This window comes from Zalophus californianus, chromosome 6, assembly GCF_009762305.2.
Source record: "Zalophus californianus isolate mZalCal1 chromosome 6, mZalCal1.pri.v2, whole genome shotgun sequence".
Lineage (NCBI taxonomy): Eukaryota > Metazoa > Chordata > Mammalia > Carnivora > Otariidae > Zalophus > Zalophus californianus.
In genome coordinates, this window is record NC_045600.1 from 143,427,548 (window position 1) to 143,448,635 (window position 21,088).

At 38.4% G+C, this 21,088-nt stretch overlaps 1 protein-coding gene across 4 annotated transcripts in view; it reads left to right on the forward strand.

Moving 5' to 3' along the window:
• Positions 1-21,088, forward strand: part of ADAMTSL3 (ADAMTS like 3) — a 368,889-nt gene that overhangs the window by 139,396 nt on the left and 208,405 nt on the right. The gene's annotated exons all lie outside the window — the stretch shown is intronic.

The window sequence follows — 21,088 nt, forward strand, 5'->3', positions numbered from 1 at the left end:
TGATTGTAGGGGTGTGGTTCATCTTTCTCATTGCCTGATGATGTCCTAGGTGTTTTATTTTGGGCTGCTCTGACTTGTCAGACAAGGATCTTTTGATTCCAACAGTCTAGGAACCAAGTGGAGCTGAAAGCTGGGGTCTCAGCTCTAAATATATGAATTTTTTTATTTAATCCCTATTTTCAGTATGGTACCTTTGCCCTTAATTGAACCAAGTTATCTCTCAGTCTGGAGACTTTTTGTCTTCCCCTCTTTAGATAATAATGTGCAGTGTTTTGCCAAAGTAAGGAAAGGGAGCTGGGAGTCTAACTGCTCCTTAGGCAGACTTTCAACCAGTTTTACTGTTTTTGGCCCCAACTTTATCCCATTTCCAGAAATATCTCATGTGCCTCTTCTGGAGACTTTTGTGAATTCTGCAGAGCAAACTGAATTGCTTTTAAAAATTCCCCACTGCTGTCTTTGGACTTACTTTCTTTGGTCTATGAAATCCAAACATATCCTTAATATGAAGAAGATACGTAGCTCCATAACTACTATGGAAATTGAATTCATAATATAAAAACTCTTGACCCCCAAACAATCTTCAGGCCAAGATTGTTTTACTGGTGAATTCTACCAAGTATTTAAGAAGAATTTGCGCCAATTCCAAACAATTTTTTTCCGGAAAACAGAAGAGGAGAGAATACTTCCCTATTCATTTTATGAATATAGTATTAGTCTGATATCAAAACCAGATAAAACTATACAAAAATAAAACTACAGACCAATATTCCACATAAATATAGATGTAAAAATTATTAATAAAATGCTATCAAATAATATTCAGAAATCTATAAGAAGAGTTATATACTCTGACCAAGTGGGGTTGATTTCAGGGATGTAAGGCTGGTTCAGTATTTGAAAGTCAGTCACTGTAAATCTACTCAGTTATCAAGCTAAAGAAGAAAAAATTCATAGGATCATATCAATTGATGCATAAAAAGTTTTTAAGAAAAGTCAACACTGATTCATGATGAGGAACTCTCAGAAAAATAGAAATGGAAGGGAACTTCCTCAGCTTCATAAAAAATATCTGAAAACCTATAGTTAAAAATATATGATATAGTTATGGTTTCTCCTTAAGATCAGTAATAGGTCTATTTTTACCACTCTGGTTCAACCCAATGCAATAAGGCAAGAAAATAAAAGACATACCAATCCAAAAGAAGAAATGAAACTGTCCTTATTTGTCAATGTGGAACATTTCTCAATGTAGAAAATCCCAAGGAATCTACAAAATAACCCCTAGAACTAAAAAAGTGAGTTTGGCAAGGTCACAGGATGCGAAACAAACATTCACAAATTTGTTTTATTTCTCTTGTTAGTGATGAGCACATAGAAACTGAAATTAAAAACATAATACTATTTATAATTACTCAAAAGAAGTTAAATACTTAGGTGTAAATCTAACAAAACGTTTACAGAACTTGTATGCTGAGCACTGCGAAGTGCTGATGAAAAAATCAAAGATCTAAATTAATAGAGACAAGTGTGTTCATGGATTGGATGAGTCAACATGGGAAAGAGCTCAGTTCTCCCCAGATTGATTTATAGGTTAAACCCAATTTCGCTCAAAATTCTAGCAGTATTTTTTTGTAGATTATTCTAAAATAATTATTCTAAAACAATATTATTCTAAAATTTATATGGGAAGGCATAGACCCTAGAATAGCTAAAACAATCTTGAAAAAAAAATAATGGAGTAGAAGGAATCAGTCTACCTGATATAAAGGTTTATTATATATAGCTACTAATCAAAGCTGTGGTATTGGCAGAGGGATGAACACATAGATCAATGGGAAAATATATATCTGCAAACCACATATCTGGCAAAGGACTAGTATCTAAATTAATAAATCTTAAAAATCAATAATTAAAAACCAGATAATCCAGTTAGAAAATGAACAAAAGACATAAACAGATGCTTCAGTAAAGAAGATAGATATATGGCAAATGAGCACATAAAAAAGATGCTTACCATCACTGTGTATTAGGGAAGTGCAAATTAATATCACAATGAGATATCATTACATACTTAGCTTGGCTAAAAAAAAATCATGACAATATGAAATGCAGGCAAGGATGCAGAGAGACCAGATCACTCATATATTGGTGGTGGGAATATAAAATGGTATAGTCACTCTGAAAAACAGACAGTTTCTTTAAAAAGTAAACATACAACCCGGTAGTTGTACTCCTGGGCATTTATACCAGAGAAATGATATGAATATTTTGTTTACTCTAAAACTTGTATGTGAATTTTTATAGCAGCTTTACCCGTAATATCCAAAAAGTGAAGGTAACTCAGATGCCCTTTGGTGAGTGAATGGTTAAACTGTGGTACTTCCGTACCATGGAGTGCAACACAGCAATAAAAGGAAAAGACCACTGATATATGCAACAACCAGAATGAATCAACACAGAGATTGCAGAGGTAAAAAAGCCATTCTCCAAATGTTACCAACTACAGTATTCTTAAAATGACAAAAATTAAAGAATTGGAGAACAGATTCGTAGTTGCCAGGTATTAAGGTGGAGGTGAGGGTGGAAAGAAAGAAGGTACAGCTATAAAAGGTTAACTTGAGAGATCCTTGTGGTGATTAAAATGTTCTGTATTTTGACCATATTAATGTCAGTATCCTGATTCTGTCATCATACTCTACTTTTGCAAGATGTTACCATTGAGGGAAGTAACGTCAAGTGTATATGGGATCTCTTTTCATTATTTTTTTAGAAATGCATGGGATTTATAATTATTTTTAAATAAAAGATTTAAATTAATTAGGAAAAAATACCTAGAAATGCCAGGTAAAGTAGAACATAAAACTTTTTAAAAATAATAAAGCTGAATGAAGAGATATTCCATGTCCATGGACAGAAAGACTCAATATTGTCCAGATGTCAGTTCCTCCCAGCTTGGTTCTATAAATTCAATGAAATCCCAGTCAAAAGCCCAGCAAGTTATTTTGTAAGATATTGACAAACTGATTCTAAAATTTATGTGGAGAGACAGACCCAGAATAGCCAACACAAGATTGAAGAAGGACACAGTTGGAGGATTGACACTATTTGATATCTAGACTTACTATAAAGCTACAGTAATGAAGACAATATGATATCGGTGAAAGAACAGACAAATAGATCAATGGAATAGAATAGAGAGCCCAGAAATAGACCCACGTGAATATAGTCACCTGATCTTTGACAAAGGAGCAAAAGCAACACAATGGAGCAAAGATGGTCTCTTCAACATAGGGTACTGGAACAACAGCACATTTACATGCCAAAAAAAAAATTTAGACCCAGATTTGCATGATTCATAACAGTTAACTCAAAATGGATCATAGGCATAAATGTAAAACATGAAACTATATAAGTCTAGAAGATAACGTGGGAGAAAACACAGATGGCCTTGAGTGTGGCAATGACAATGACTTTTTAGATACACCACCAAGGACACTTCATTAAAATTAAAAGCTTCCGCTCTGCAAAAGACAATGTCAAGAGAATGAGAAGACAAACCTCAGACTGGGAGAAAATATTTGCAAAAGACATATCTGATAAAGGAATATACAAAGATCTATTAAAGTTTAATGATAAGAAAATGGACAGCCTAATTAAAAAATGGGTCAAAGCCCTTTACAGGTACTGCACCAAAGACGATATAGAGATGGCAAATGATCATATGGAAAGACATTGCACATCGTATGTTGTCAGAGAAATGCAAATTAAACAACAAGTTACCACTGCATTTCTATTAGAGGTAAAAAATCTGGAACCCTTACCACACCACATGCTGGTGAGGATGTGGAATAGCAGGAGCTCTCATTCATTGCTGGTGGGAGTGCAAAATGGTGCAGCCACCTTGGAACATAGTTTAGCAGTATGTTTAACATTCTTACCACACTAGTCAGCAGTGGCACTCCTTGGTATTTACCCAAGGGAGTCCAGAACTAATAGCCACACAAAAACCTGCACATGGATGTCTACAGCAGCTTCATTCATAGTTGCCAAGTCTTGGAAGCAACTAAGATGTCCTTAGTAGGTGAATGGATAAATAAACCGTGGTCCATCCAGACAATGGAATATGAGTTATCGCTAAAAAGAAATGGCTATTAATCCATGGAAAGACATGGAGGAACCTTAAATGCATCCCTAAGTGAAAGAAACCAATCTGAAAGGGCTGTACACTGTGATTCCAACTACATGACATTTTGGAAAAGATAAAACTCCAGAGAATGTGGTTGTCAGGTGTTAGGGTAGGGAAGGGCTGAAAAGGCAAGGCACAGAGGATTTTTATGGCAGTGAAAATACTCTGTATTATATTATAATGATGGACACATGTTGTTATACATTTGTTCAAACCTACTGGATGTTCAACACCAAGAATTAACAGTAATGTAATCTGTGGACTTTGGGTGATCATGATGTGTCATTGTAGATACATCAATTGTAACAAAGGTACCACTCTGTTGGGGATGTTGATAATGGGGGAGGCTATGCATGTGTGGGGGAAGGGAGCATATGGGAGCTCTCTGAACCTTCCCCTGTGAACCTAAACTGCTTTAAAAAATAAAGTCTTCTCACCAACTGTGCATGAAGCTTCCTTTATCTTCACATCCTCGCCAACACCTATTTCTTGTGTTTTGATTTTAGCCATTCTGATAGGTGTAAAGTGATACCTCATTATGACTTTAATTTGCATTTCCCTGATGATTAGTCATGTTGAGCATCTTTTCTTTCTTTTTAAATTTTTTTATTGTTATGTTAATCACCATACATTACATCATTAGTTTTGGATGTAGTGTTCCATGATTCATTGTTTGTGCATAACACCCAGTGCTCCACGCAGAACGTGCCCTCTTTAATACCCATCACCAGGCTAACCCATCCCCCCATCTCCCTCCCCTCTAGAAACCTCAGTTTGTTTTTCAGAGTCCATCGTCTCTCATGGTTCGTCTCCCCCTCTGACTTACTCCCCTTCATTCTTCCCCTCCGGTTATCTTCTTCTTTTTTTTTTTCTTAACATATATTGCATTATTTGTTTCAGAAGTACAGATCTGTGATTCAACAGTCCTGCACAATTCACAGCGCTCACCATAGCACATACCCTACCCAATGTCTATCACCCAGCCACCCCATCCCTCCCACCCCCCACCACTCCAACAACCCTCAGTTTGTTTCCTGAGGTTAAAAATTCCTCATATCAGCGAGGTCATATGATACATGTCTTTCTCTGATTGACTTATTTCACTCAGCATAACACCCTCCAGTTCCATCCATGTCGTTGCAAATGGCAAGATCTCATTCCTTTTATGGCTGCGTAATATTCTATTGTGTATATATACCACTTCTTCTTTATCCATTCATCTGTCGATGGACATCTTGGCTCTTTCCACAGTTTGGCTTGTGGACATTGCTGCTATAAACATCGGGGTGCACGTACCCCTTCGGATCCCTACATTTGTATCTTTGGGGTAAATACCCAGTAGTGCAATTGCTGGATCATGTGGTAGCTCTATTTTCAACTGTTTGAGGAACCTCCATACTGTTTTCCAGAGGGGTTGCACCAGCTTGCATTGCCACCAACAGTGTAGGAGGGTTCCCCTTTCTCCGCATCCCCGCCAACATCTGTCGTTTCCTGACTTAATTCTAGCCATTCTGACTGGTGTGAGGTGGTATCTCATTGAGGTTTTGATTTGGATTTCCCTGATGCCGAGCGATGTTGAGCACTTTTTCATGTGTCTGTTGGCCATTTGGATGTCTCCTTTGGAAAAATGTCTGTTCATGTCTTCTGCCCATTTCTTGATTGGATTATTTGTTCTTTGGGTTTTGAGTTTGATAAGTTCTTTATAGATTTAGGATACTAGCCCTTTATCAGATATGTCATTTGCAAATAATTTCTCCCATTCTGTCGGTTGTCTTTTGGTTTTGTGGACTGTTTCTTTTGCTGTGCAAAAGCTTTTTATCTTGATGAAATCCCAATAGTTCATTTTTGCCCTTGCTTCCGTTGCCTTTGGCGATGTTTCTAGGAAGAAGTTGCTGCGGCTGAGGTCGAAGAGGTTGCTGCCTGTGTTCTCCTTTAGGATTTTGATGGACTCCTGTCTCACGTTTAGGTCTTTCAACCATTTGGAGTCTATTTTTGTGTGTGGTGTAAGGAAATGGTCCAGTTTCATTCTTCTGCATGTGGCTGTCCAATTTTCCGAACACCATTTGTTGAAGAGACCGTCTTTATTCCATTGGACATGCTTTCCTGCTTTGTCAAAGATTAGTTGACCATAGAGTAGAGGGTTCATGTCTGGGCTCTCTACTCTGTTCCATTGATCTATGTGTCTGTTTTTGTGCCAGTACCATACTGTCTTGATGATGACAGCTTTGTAATAGAGCTGGAAGTCCGGAATTGTGATGCCGCCAGCTTTGCTTTTCTTTTTCAACATCCCTCTGGCTATTCGGGGTCTTTTCTGGTTCCATACAAATTTTAGGATTATTTGTTCCATTTCTTTGAAAACAGTGGGTGGAATTGTGATGGGGATTGCCTTGAATGTGTAGATTGCTCTAGGTAGCATTGACATCTTCACAATGTTTGTTCTTCCAATCCATGAGCATGGAACGTTTTTCCATTTCTTTGTGTCTTCTTCAATTTCTTTCATGAGTATTTTATAGTTTTCTGAGTACAGATCCTTTGCCTCTTTGGTTAAATTTATTCCTAGGTATCTTATGGTTTTGGGTGCAATTGTAAATGGGATTCACTCCTTGATTTGTCTCTCTTCTCTCTTGTTGTTGGTGTATAGGAATGCCACTGATTTCTGTGCACTGATTTTATAGCCTGCCACTTTACTGAATTCCTGTAGGAGTTCTAGCAGTTTTGGGGTGGAATCTTTTGGGTTTTCCACATACAGTATCCTATCATCTGCAAAGAGTGAGAGTTTGACTTCCTCTTTGCCGATTTGGATGCCTTTGATTTCTTTTTGTTGTCTGATTGCTGTGACTAGGACTTCTAATACTATGTTGAAGAGCAGTGGTGAGAGTGGACATCCCTGCCACGGTCCTGACCTTAGGGGAAAAGCTCTCAGCTTTTCCCCATCGAGAATGATATTGGCTGTAGGTTTTTCATAGATGGCTTTTATGATATTGAGGTATGTACCCTCTATCCCTATACTCTGAAGAGTTATGATCAAGAAAGGATGCTGTACTTTGTCAAATGCTTTTTCTGCATCTGCTCTTGTTCTTTCTTTTGTTAATGTATTGTATCACGTTGGTTGATTTGAGGATGTTGAACCAACCTTGCAGCCCAGGGATAAATCCCACTTGGTCATGGTGAATAATCCTTTTAATGTACCTTTGGATCCTATTGGCTAGTGTTTTGGTGAGAATTTTTGCATCCATGTTCATCAAGGATATTGGTCTGTAATTCTCCTTTTTGATGGGGTCTTTGTCTGGTTTGGGGATCAAGGTAATGGTGGCCTCATAAAATGAGTTTGGAAATCTTCCTTCCATTTCTATTTTTTGGAGCAGTTTCAGGAGAATAGTTATTAATTCTTGAAATGTTTGGTAGAATTCCCCTGGGAAGCCATCTGGTCCTGGGCTTTTGTCTGTTGGGAGATTTTTGATGACTGCTTCGATTTCCTTAGTGGTTATAGGTCTGTTCAGGTTTTCTATTTCTTCCTGGTTCAGTTTTGGTAGTTGATACATCTCTAGGAATGCACGCATTTCTTCCAGGTTATCAATTTGCTGGCATAGAGTTGCTCATAATATGTTCTTATAATTGTTTGTATTTCTTTGGTGTTGGTTGTGATCTCTCCTCTTTCATTCATGATTTTGTTGATTTGGGTCCTTTCTCTTTTCTTTTTGATAAGTCTGGCCAGGGGTTTATCAATCTTGTTAATTCTTTCAAAGAACCAGCTCCTAGTTTCGTTGATCTGTTCTACTGTGCTTTTGGTTTCTAGTTCATTGATTTCTGCTCTGATCTTTATTATTTGTCTTCTCCTGCTGGGTTTAGGCTTTATTTGCTGTTTTTTCTCCGGATCCTTCAGGTGTAGGATTAGGTTGTGTATTTGAGACCTTTCTTGTTTCTTGAGAAAGGCTTGTATTGCTATATACTTTCCTCTCAGGACTGCCTTTGCTGTATCCCAAAGATTTTGAACAGTTGTGTTTTCATTTTCATTGGTTTCCATGAATTTTTTTAATTCTTCTTTAATTTCCTGGTTGACCCATTCATTCTTTCGTAGGATGCTCTTTAGCCTCCATGGATTTGAGTTCTTTCCGACTTTCCTCTTGTGATTCAGTTCTGGTTTCGAAGCACTGTGGTCTGAAAATATGCAGGGAATAATCCCAATCTTTTGGTATCGGTTGAGACCTGATTTGTGACCTAGGATGTGATCAATTCTGGAGAATGTTCCACGGGCACTAGAGAAGAATGTGTATTCTGTTGCTTTGGGATGGAATGTTCTGAATATGTCTGTGAAGTCCATTTGGTCCAGTGTGTCGTTTAAAGTCTTTATTTCCTTGTTGATCTTTTGCTTAGATGATCTGTCCATTTCAGTGAGGGGAGTGTTAAATTCCCCCACTATTATTGTATTGTTGTCAATGTGTTTCTTTGCTTTTGTTATTAATTGCCTTATATAATTGGCTGCTCCCACGTTAGGGGCATAGATATTTACAATTGTTAGATCTTCTTGTTGGATAGACCCGTTAAGTAGGATATAGTGTCCTTCTTCATCTCTTATTACAGTCTTTGTTTTAAAATCTAATTTGTCTGATAGAAGAATTGCCACCCCAGCTTTCTTTTGGTGTCCATTAGCATGGTAAATTGTTTTCTACCCCCTCACTTTCAGTGTGGGGGTGTCTTTGGGTCTAAAATGAGTCTCTTGCAGACAGCGTATTGATGGGTCTTGTTTTTTAATCCAGTCTGATAGCCTGCGTCTTTTGGTTGGGGCATTTAGCCCATTTACATTCAGGGTAACTATTGAAAGATATGAATTTAGTGTCATTGTATTGCCTGTAAGGTGACTGTGACTGTATATTGTCTGTGTTCCTTTCTGGTCTATGCTGCTTTTAGGCTCTCTCTTTGCTTAGAGGACCCCTTTCAATATTTCTTTTAGGGCTGGTTTTGTGTCTGCAAATTCCTTTAGTTTTTGTTTGTTCTGGAAGCTTTTGATCTCTCCTTGTATTTTTAAGGACAGCCTAGCTGGATATAGTATTCTTGGGTGCATATTTTTCTCGTTTAGTGCTCTGAAGATATCATGCCAGTCCTTTCTGGCCTGCCAGGTCTCTGTGGATAGGTCTGTTGCCAATCTAGTGTTTCTACCATTGTAGGTTCCATATGTCTTCTCCCGAGGTGCTTTCAGGATTTTCTCTTTGTCTCTGAGACTCATAAGTTGTACTATTAGATGTCAAGGTGTTGACCTATTTTTATTGATTTTGAGAGGGGTTCTCTGTGCCTCCTGGATTTTGATGCCTGTTTCCTTCCCCACATTAGGGAAGTTCTCTGCTATAATTTGCTCCAATATACCTTCTGCCCCTCTCTCTCTTTCTTCTTCTTCTGGGATCCCAATTATTCTAATTTTGTTTCGTCTTATCGTATCGCTTATCTCTCGAATTCTGCCCTCGTGATCCTGTAGTTGTTTCTCTCTCTTTTTCTCAGCCTCTTTATTCTCCATCATTTGGTCTTCTATATTGGTGATTCTCTCTTCTGCCTCATTTATCCTAGCAGTTAGTGCCCCCATTTTTGATTGCACCTCATCAATAGCCTTTTTGATTTCGACTTGGTTAGATTTTAGTTCTTTTATTTCTCCAGAAAGGGTTTCTCTAATAACTTCCACTGTTTTTTCAAGCCCAGCTAGTATCTTTAAAGTCATGATTCTGAACTCTAGGTCTGACATTGTACTAATGTCCATATTGAGAATGTCCCTGGCTGACGGTACTACCTCTTGTTCTTTTTGCTGAGGTGATTTTTTTCGTCTTGTCATTTTGTCCAGAGGAGAATGGATGAATGAGAGAACAAAATGCTAACAGGTTAACAACGTCCCCAGCAAATATACTCTATACAAATCAGAAAAGACCTGAAACCAGGGGAAAAGGAAGGGAAAGAAAGAAAAAAGAAAGAGAAAAAAAAAGAAAAAGAAAAAGAGAAAAACAAACAAAAACAGAACAAAACAAATAAAAAACAGAATATGATCAAATATGATCAGGCTAGTGCATAGATCAGTGCCACACACTAGATTTTGGTTGTATTTTGGTCTGTTAGAAGAAAGTGCCTCCTAAAATTTTAATGGAAGAAAGACTTATATATGTACAAAATAAGGGTTGATACAATGAAGGGATGGAAGATGACTGTAAAGATGAAAATTATAAAAGGTTTTATAAACGGAATTGATAAGAAGTTGTTTGAAAGAAGAAAGAAGAAGATTTCAAAAAAAAAAAAAGAAAAGGAAAAAATGGGAGAGACTGTGATCAGGCAGGAGACTAGAACAAAGCCATACACTAGTGATTTAGGGTATATTTTGGTCTGTTAGAGGAAAGTGTATATCAAAATTTTAAAGAAAGAACAACTTATATATATATGCCAAAAATAAGGGTAACTACTATGAAGGGATAAAATATGACTCTAAAAATGAAAAATAAAGTGTTTTTTTTAAAAAAGGGATTGATAAGTTGTTGGTTGAAAAAGGGAAAAAGAAAAATTAAAAAAAACAGTTAAAAATATTAACTTTGAAAAACTAATGAATCATGGTAAAAAAGCCGTGAATTCTATGTGCAGTATTCCCCTAGCGCTGGAGTTCTCCCGTTCTCCTTGTTCAGTAACCTTGGTCTTGCCTTGCTGGCTGTTCGTGCTGATCTTCTGGGGGAGGGGCCTGTTGCCGTGGTTCCCAAATGTCTTTGCCGGAGGCGGAATTGCCCCGCCCTTGTCGGTCCGGGCTAAGCAAGCTGCTCAGGTTTGATCTCAGGAGGTTTTGTTCCCTGCAAGCTCTCGGTACAGCTTTGGAGGACCAGGGTGAAAATGGTGGCCTCCCAATCTCCACCCGGAGGAGCTGAGAACTCGGGGCCCCGCTCCTCAGTGCGCCCCCAGAGAAAAGCAGTCACTCCCGTGTCCCCGGTCTCCGGCCGCACTCCGTGCTCACCCGGCCTGTGACCGAGCGTTTCTATCTCCGGCACCCGACCCCGTGTGGAGTCTCCAAACCCAGCAGATCCCTGCGGTGTGCTCCCATGCCGCTCCTCCCGGGGGAGGAAGGGGAGTCTCCCCAGCTCTGCCGCTTGTTGGGTCCCTGCTGGAGGAGCAGTGGCCCGACTGGGCCGCAGATCACAGTTTATGGGAACCCCGAGCTGAGAGCCCGCGCCTCGGCTCCGTCTCTGCAGCCGGCTTCCCTGCTCCGATACCTGGGAGCTCTGCCGCACTCAGGCACCCCTGGTCTTTCTGTGACCCCGAGGGTCCTGAGACCACACTGTCCCGCGAGGGTTCCACCCCCCACTTAGCCACTGGAGCGACGTCCCTCGGCGGAGCCGGCTTCTAAAAGGTCCGATTTTGTGCTCCGCGGCTCTAGCACTTGCCAGAAGCGGCCGACGGAGGCCCCCTCCCCCGCCGTCTATCCTCCCGAATATCGCCTCGGATTCACTTCTCCGCACGTCCTACCTTCCAGTAAGTGGTCGCTTCTCTGTTCAGAGAGTTGTTGCTACTCTCTTCTTTGGTCTCCTGTTGAGTTCGTAGGTGTTCAGAATGGTTTGATCCCTCTTCAGCTGAATTCCTGAGACCAGACGAAATCCAGGTCTCCTACTCCTCCGCCATCTTGCTCCGCCCCCTTCCGAGCATCTTTTCAATGTGTCAGCCATCTCTTTGTCTTCTCTGGAAAAATGTCTATTCAGGTCCTGTGCCCATTTTTAATTGGATTATTTCCTTTTTTGGTGTTGAGTTGTATAAGTTCTTTATATATTTTGGAATAAACCTCTTATTGGATATATCATTTGCAAATATCTTCTATTATTAAGTAGATCCCCGTTTTGGTTTGTTGATGGTTTGGTTTGCCTGCAAAAGCTTTTTTTGTTGTTGCAGTCCCACTAGTTTAATTTTGCTTTTATTTCCCTTGCCAGAGGAGACATATCTATGGCTGATGTGGGAATGCAAATTGGTGCAGCCACTGTGGAAAACAGTATGGAGGTTCCTCAAAAATTTAAAAATAGAATTACCATGTGATCTAGTAATTCCATACTTGGTATTTACCCAAAGAAAATGGAAACAGAAATTCAAAAAGAAATATGCACGCTTTGTTGTAGCATTATTTACAATAGCCAAGATATGGAAAAAACCCAAATGTCCATCTATAGACAAATGGTTATAGAAGCTGTGGTATATGTACACAATGGACTGTTACTCAGCCGTAAAAAAGAATGAAATATTGCCATTTGCAACAACATGGATGGGACAAGAGGGTATAATGCTAAGTGAAATAAGGCAATCAGAGAAAGACAAATACCATAAGATTTCATTCATATATGGAATATAAGAAACAAAACAGAGAAAGAAAAAAGAGACCAAAAAAAAAAAAAAAACAAAAAACAAAAAACAAACCCAAACCCTAGACTCTTAAATACAGAGAACAAACTGGTGGTTGCTGGAGGTGAGGAGGGTGGGGGGGGGGTGAAATATGTAAAGGGGGTCAAGAGTACACTCCTCGTGATGAGCATTGAGTAATGTATAGAATTGTTGAATCACTATATTGTATATCTGAAACTAATCTAACACTGTATGTTAATTGGATTAAAAAAAAAACTCCACAGCATTAACAAGCCTTAATAAAAAAGTATAGGTGAACCTAGAAGAAATTAAAGGGAATGCACAGAGCCAAAAAAACAAAGAGGTAACTGAATACCAGACCAAGAAGTGCATACCTGATTCTGTGCCTGTCTGGGGAATGGAGAGGGAATCTCTTGGTATCCAGAACTCGGGCTGTTGAGTTTTAATTCCTTCATAATCACAACAGATCAAGTCTTGAGTGTATATGAGGCACAGCATAGGAACTCCAACCATAATATAAAGGCAGGACCTTTGAAGTCCATGTGTTTCCTAAACAGATGGACTGGGACCAAAAAAACAAAATAAAACAAAACAAAAACAAAACCACATACCAGCGTAGAAAATTTTAAATTCTTGGTCTCAACACTGAATTAAAAAAAGTTTCCACTTGGGAACAATGGACCTGTTCTAAGGGTTTGAGGTACATGTATATTGATTTACATATATTGTACATACTGAGTTGAATGTATATGTCCCATATGATTGTGGAAGCTTTGAGCTGAGAAATGAATATCAAAAGTGGTCTTGTAACCCTTGAGAGCTCTGAGGCTACTGGCAGTAAGGAAAGATGTGGAGGGACACACCACCAAGGCAGGCTCTATGGGATTCCTATTCCTACCAGTAGATCCTTTATTTAAGATTAGGTTGCAATCCTAAGATACATAATACAAAAGGAAATATTTGCCATGAGTAAGCACCATCAGGCACAGCACTGATGACATAAGAGAGACAAATTACAGTTATCTACATTGATACATTTTTTTCATAATTGAAAAGAAAAATTTAGCAAACTAGAAATAGAGGTGTACTCTTTTAATTTATAGTAGATACCATCCTCTATAGCAAAATATCATGCATTTTCTCTGATATTAGGTATAAAATAAGAATGCCTGCTGTCATTGTTTAAATTTGTTATTGTTTTTGAGGCCCTAAGTCAGTATTATCAGGCGAGAAAAAGAAATACAAAGTATAAGAATTAGAAAGGAAAAAATAAAGTTCTCAGGATTCAGAGACTACCTGATTGTCTAAGATATAATCTAAGAATATCTACACATAAAAAAATAGGACTAATAAGAGTCCTAGTACTGTAAACAAGATTGATGCACAGATAACAACTGTATTCTTATATGGTAGCAAGAACTGAGAAAGCAAAATTTCATAAAGATGCCATTTACACTACTAACAAAATATGAGGTGCCTTGTAAAATATTCAGTAGCTGTACAAGACCTTTATGAAAGATTTAAAATCTCACCTAAATAAATGGTGAGATATACTATGAACATAAATAGGAAGTCACAACATCATAAAAATACATTTCCCACCAAATTAATCTTTAAATTAAGTGTAATTCCAGTTCTAAGAATCATATGGAAATGCAAAGGTAATGAAAACAGTTTTTCAAACAACAAAATGGGTAACTTGCCCAGACACTGAAATTTAAGAAATTTAACTACCACAGTAGCATGGGGACAAATAAGAGACCAATGTAGCAAAATGGAGATCCAAGAAACAAAAACATGTATATATGAGCATTTGAAATATATTAGAGGTGGCACTAAATTTTTTTAGAGAAAGGGTGGATCTTCAGTATGTGGGGCTCAGGTATGATTTTTGATATCCAAATGGAAAATATTAGAAAATGTCAATACACATAAGGAATACATTCTAGGTGCATTAAAGGCTACTTATGAAAAGCAAAGCTTGAAAACATTTAGAAGAAAATACCAGAGATGTCTTTATGATCTCTGGGTAGTGGATTATTCCTTAACTAAGATACAAAGAGTTTAAGGAAAATATTGATAAATTCAAGTCCACTACACAATTTGAGAGATACAAGATTTAAAGGAAAATATTGATAAATTCAAGTCCACTACACAATTTTATATCATAAAAATATACTATAAACCAAAAGAAAAGCCTAGAGTGGGAGACTCTTGACAGTGAATATAGACCATAAGGGCTTAATATCTGAAATATCTAAGTAACTTCTACATACCAGTAAAACAAAAGCAAAAACAACAACAAAAAACAAAAGCAAAAACAAACTTGTAGAAAAATGAAGAAGGAATAGGGACAGGAAATCCACAGAAGGGAAACCTGCATAATCAAAAACAAATGGCAATATTAACCTCATTCACAAAAAGACATGAAAGAATACGAAGTGAGATATTTTATATTCTTCAGATTGGGGAGAAACTTAAAACATTTCAAAATGCCAAGTATTGACCTACATGTGTGAAAATAAGAACCTTCCTGCGCTACGAATGGGGGTGAAAATTGGTACTCTTGCTTTAGAGAGCAGTTTGTAAACATCTAGTCATAGTGAAGGTGTAAGTGCCCACAGCAGAACAGTCCCTCCCAGCTATATATCCCAGAGAAATGCATGCAGATATACCTAAGGGGATTGTGTAAGATTGTTTATTGCAGAATCTTCATAAACTTTAGGAAAATTGGCCAATAAAAAAGAAAAAGAATTGGGGCACGTGGGTGGCTCAGTCATTAAGCATCTGCCTTCGGCTCAGGTCATGATCCCAGGGTCCTGGGATCAAGCCACTCGTGGGGCTCCCTGCTCAACGGGGAGTCTGCTTCTCCCTCTCCCACTCCCCCTGCTTGTGTTCTGTGTCTCACTGTCTCTCTGCCAAATAAATAAAATCTTAAAAAAAAAAAAAAGAATTGATAGGGCACCTGGGTGGCTCAGTTGGTTAAGCGACTGCCTTCGGCTCAGGTCATGATCCTGGAGTCCCGGGATCGAGTCCCACAACAGGCTCCCTGCTCGGTGGGGAGTCTGCAGGGAGCCTGCTTCTCCCTCTGACCCTCCCCCCTCTCATGTGCTCTCTCTCTCTCATTCTCTCTCTCTCAAATAAATAAATAAAATCTTTAAAAAAAAGAATTGATAAATACAGGGTGGTGTATTTATACATTGGGTTCCTATGGAACCAAAATGAATTCAAGTTGGGTCTATCAACATGGATGTTCTCAAAAACATAGTGTTGATACAAATTTAAAAAATCAAGCTGTGGAAGGTCATGCACCCTATGATACCATCTACTTAGTTACCTCTGCAGAGGGAGGCAAGGCAATAGGATTGAGGGGGTTTGGCCGGGGACTTGCACCCTATTTGTCATGATAGGTTTCTTAAAAATAATTCCAAAGAAAACTTTAAGAAATGATGAGGCTTTCTAGTGGGTATATGTAGTTTGTGTCATTTTTACTTTTTTTGTGGACTTAAAACATTTCATAAAAGAATACTTGTAAGAACACAAAAACAATTCAGTTATACATATTGCTACTCTATTTCAAATGTTCATCCCGAAGTAGTACTTGCTTAATTTTTTTTTTTCAGTTTTTTAGGACTTCAGTGTTTTTTAGTCTGTTTATGCACAAATCTTAACCTGTCTTCTAAAATTTGCTCTTAGGCCTGAGAATCTCCAAATTTGTTTACTCCCTGAGCTCAGCTAATTTGAACAAATATATCAGGTTAGAAAAGATCCTAATCAAGTATTAAAAAAATTAAATGAGAAAATAGTATGTCTTGTATTTTTAGTCAGATGAATGTATGGTGATATATGTCCTGTCTCCGGTTTGGTTCCTGGCATGGGGCCAGGCCTATGGCACCTCCACTCACTCTGTGTCTCTGATGAGAAACAGAGACAGTAACATCATGTCTCTGCATAAAAATTGAATTAGATTAATTCAAAAGAAGGGCAGCAGCTGCATTAATGGTTCAGCTCATCCCTGCTCCCCACCTTTTGGGCAGCCTCAAACTTTAATCATTCCTGACCCCCTCCCATATTAAGAACTTTACTGTCATTTTGAAAGTACTCTGAGATTCTTAAGAAGGAAACCGACTTCCCTTGGAAAGCTTATCAGGTCTCTTTATGCTAGGAGAGCCTTAGAGACTTGTTAAATATTCATAAATACGGAGCTCTGTGGCCCATTTCTCTTGAAGAAGGAAGATGGAGGTGGTTACGTATAAAATCAAACAAAGCACCATCCCAAAGCTTTTGAAAGCATTTCAGTGCCTTCTCTTTTTATCAAGGTGCTTATTTAAATTCATGATTTAGGGGAGGGGATGAATGCAGCTATTTTGCTCATTTATTTCTTTGCGGATAATGTTATTTCAGGATTTGATTATATTTAAATTCACAGTCAGTGCTTTTGCACTGCAGAGCATAACCCAGCCAGAATGTCTCTCATGCAGGAATTTGTAACTCGATATACTAGTCAACTGCCAACCATGGGAAACAGGTTTAAGTTAACTACTATTTAAAAAATTAATATATTTTTATTCTTCAAAACACATGCTTCTCAGTCTTTAAGACACTAGTATTTGAGTCAATATATCATCAAATGAATGTAATAAATTATGCTGCTGTGAACTCCAGGGAAATTTTATTAATGTTTTTAATGTATCCTCATGTGGAATCAACATATGTTTTTTATATATTCATAAATTTATGGCTTCAAAAATCTCCAGTTTCAGGGTGTTATGAATGTTGTAATGGATAGAAAATACATAATTGTGAAATGATGTTCTTGAATTTTCATATACTCCTGATAACCATTAGCTTTTGCATATAATAATTAGAATGAAATTAAAAACTTGGAAGTAATTATTTCTGCAGCTCAGTTGCTTCGGGCCAAAGGAATTATTTCCAGAATAAGCTGGCAGGTTCCTGCTTGGGGAATTAGGACTCCAGTGTCCTTAACTTTAAAATAACTTGAATTTCATTTTGTGCCTGTTTCATAAAGTGGTCATTCATTTTCATACTAAATTGTAACCAAGGCATACCACATCAATAGAGACCAGTCAGTGAGTTTACTGTGTGTTGGGCTGAAGTGAAGTAGAACGTTAAAAATCTTGGCCAGATGGTTGGGTTAAAAAAAAAAAAATCTTACTACTGATTTGTTAGGGGAATTGAGAGATAGTCTCAATAGTATGAACTGGTACTTAGTAGGTTCACCATAAGAAGTTGCTGGAGAAGGAATGAGTCCAGAATGGTACTTTCTATTTTGAGAGTTCATGCAGTAAAATGCTCTTTCCATATCACTTTGCTGCACTTGTAGTGGGATCGGTCGTGGAGATATCCTCATGTCGTAGGTTTCGATTTCCAGGCTCATCAGTTAAGACAGAAGCTTGTGCCTCCTGGATGCTAGGCTTACAATCGGGGCATAGCAGATGGCAGTGGGGTGTAGACCATGACTGTGTGGTCTATACCAGCAGACCTGAGACACAGCCATAAACTGTGTTCAAGGATATGTTTTCCTTTTAGTTTTAAATTTCTTTTTACAAAAGTAGATTTTCTTTTCTTTTTTTTTTTTTTAAAGATTTTATTTATTTGAGAGAGAGAGACAGATAGTGACAGAGACAGCAAGAGAGAGAACACAAGCAGGGAGGAGAGGGAGAAGCAGGCTCCCCGCCGAGCAGGGAGCCCGATGTGGGGCTCGATCCCAGGACCCTGGGATCGAGCCCGATGTGGGGCTCGATCCCAGGACCCTGGGATCATGACCTGAGCTGAAGGCAGATGCTTACCTGACTGAACCACCCAGGTGCCCCTACAAAAGTAGTTTTGCTTTTCATTTAAACAGCTAAAGTTACACAGTTGGTAACAATGCATCTGAAATCATTTTTTTTTCTGAAGTTCCAGAACACTTTTAAAGAAAATGTCTTTCTTTGTAGGTTTCTACATTTTGTTTGTTTTTTGTATATCAGTATTTCAATTCAAATACTGTCTTAACATGTGTCTTTGCAATTTGCCTGCTCTCTGGACAGTAGAATTAAAAGCCTTTTAGGGTTCTAAGTCAGTGTGGTACAAAAGCTTTTGGTTATCACTTCCCTAACCTATTAGCTGCTTTCCTCAGTTGGGGCCTTTCTAAAATTAAACAGAGTACTTTAAGTTACCCCTTTCACTTTTTCTGTAATTTATTTTCTTCTTTTTTTTTTTCCCCTCAAATAAAAGCACACTGAAATAAGTTGTGTAAGTACATGACCTTGTCCACTGGCATAACTCTGTCTTCCAGGAGAAGAGCATCACTAACCCTCAACCAAGAGAGAGACTTCTCCACCCTAATACCGTTTGCCCCGCCAGCCTCCCAGTTTGGTGCTTCTTGGATGTTTCAAGTTTGATGTAGCCTCATCGAAAGTTTAATAAATTTCAGAGTCGTGTACCTATGACAAGACACAAGAAGAGGAAATAGGCAGTGTTACAAAATGCTAAGACTGGGTCAACCTATTACTACGCTAGCATCTGGGAAGATGTTCTAATCCACAAGTCATGACAATTGTGTTAAACAGGGGCCACTGATTGGATACCTTGTCTGCCTTTAAGTTCAGAAATGTAACTATCATTTCCAAGCAGATAATGCTTGGAAAGCATTATCTGTAATGCTGTTTTTTTTGTTTTGTTTTGTTTTTTGTTTTCACCCCCAAAGTTCTTCCTCCCATATGCCTGTCTCCTTAATCCCATTAGGGGTATGTGCTACAATTTGAACAGACAGGAAGAAGGTATGGTATGAGATGAAAATGGAAAAGTCTGAGTTTGAGAATGATTGCAAAGAAAGAAAAAGCGGAAAGCAGCATCATAAAGTGTCAGACATGACAAAATACAAAATAATCACACCGTTAAAAGAAAATTGGTCATGTGGAGGATGGGTCTGTCAAAATTCATAAAATTGTACACCCCCGAAAGAGTGGATTTTACTGTATGTAAATTTAAAAAGCATGGGGAAAATGGAGGCAGCATAAATAACCATAAAATGTCATGTTTCTACAGCAATGTGGATATACTTAATGCTGGATTGTGTATCTAAAAATGGTTAAGATGGTAAATTTATGTTATGTGTATTTTATCACAATTAAAATTTAAATTCAGACCTACAAAAAATGTAATGTCTGTATAATGGACTATTATATAGTTATTAAAACAATTTCTCCAAAGAATTAGTAATAAAATGGGGGGACTACTTGTTATATTAGATTAAAACTAATACGAAGTTGAATTAGTAGTATGGTTTCACATCTGTAAGTCATGCAGAAACGCTGGATCATTAAATGCCAAAATATTGAGAGTGAAGGTCTTGGTGATGGGATTTTGAAAGATTGATTAGTCTCCTTTGTACTTCTTGGCATATTATTAGTTTTCGCTTACTCTTTTTGTAATCAATAAAAATGGAATCATCAGCAAATATGTGCAATGAATTGCATATTACTGAAATAGATTGTCAGTTATTTCATAGAGGCTCCTATTTAAACCATACCAGCCAAAAATCAGATCCACTCAGATCCACTTTTCTTTTTTTAGAGAGGGGCAGAGGGAGAGTAAAAGAGAAAATCTCAAGCAGACTCCCGGCTGAGCAGTGAGCCCAGCACAGGGCTCCATCTCAGGACCCTGAGATCGTGACCTGAGTCAAAATCAAGAATCGGATGCTTAACCAACTGAGCTACCCACGTACAGTCGCACTCAGGTGCCCGCACTCAGATTCACTTCTTAAAAATTTCTTTTCTTGCGGCGCCTGGGTGGCTCAGTCGGTTAAGCGTCTGCCTTCGGCTCAGGTCATGATCCCAGAGTCCTGGGTTAGAGACCTGCATCAGGCTCCTTGCTCAGTGGGGAGCCTGCTTCTCCCACTCCCTCTGCCCCTTACCCCCTGCTTGTGATCTCTCCCTCTCTCTCTCTCAAATAAATAAAATCTTTAAAAAATTTTTTTAAAAATTAAAAAAATTTCTATTCTTCTAGGACTAAATATTTTAAAACATTGAAATAGTATCAACTGACTTTCAATGCAAGATGTTGGGTTAAGCCTGTGTTTAGCTTTCTTTGCTGCAAATCTGCCATTGAACTGACCAGGAAAACCAAAGGTAAGAATGTGTAATTGAAAAGTTGAGAAAGGTACCATGGGCAGGCCAGCTAACTTTAAGGAGTTAATATGAACTATGAAGCAGCAAGCACTGATGGAGGAAAGTACCTGGCAGATGGAATCTCAAGCATCCAAAGGAAGAATCTGCCTAGAGGAGGAGGGGCAGGGTTCTAGACCCAGTGGCGGGGAGGGGAGGATAGGGTTCGTGGCGGTCATTCCCGGAGGATTCTCAAGCCCGTAGATGACTTCAGACCCTATAGCACCAGCCTCCCCAGAAAGTCACCTGCACACTATTTTGTAGCTTCCATTCAGTAAGACCAATAGTTGGAATAAATTGTAGAAGCGCTGCCTCAAGCAAATGTCTAACAGAGACCGTTGTATCAATTACAGAAGGAGGTCATGGAGAGCCC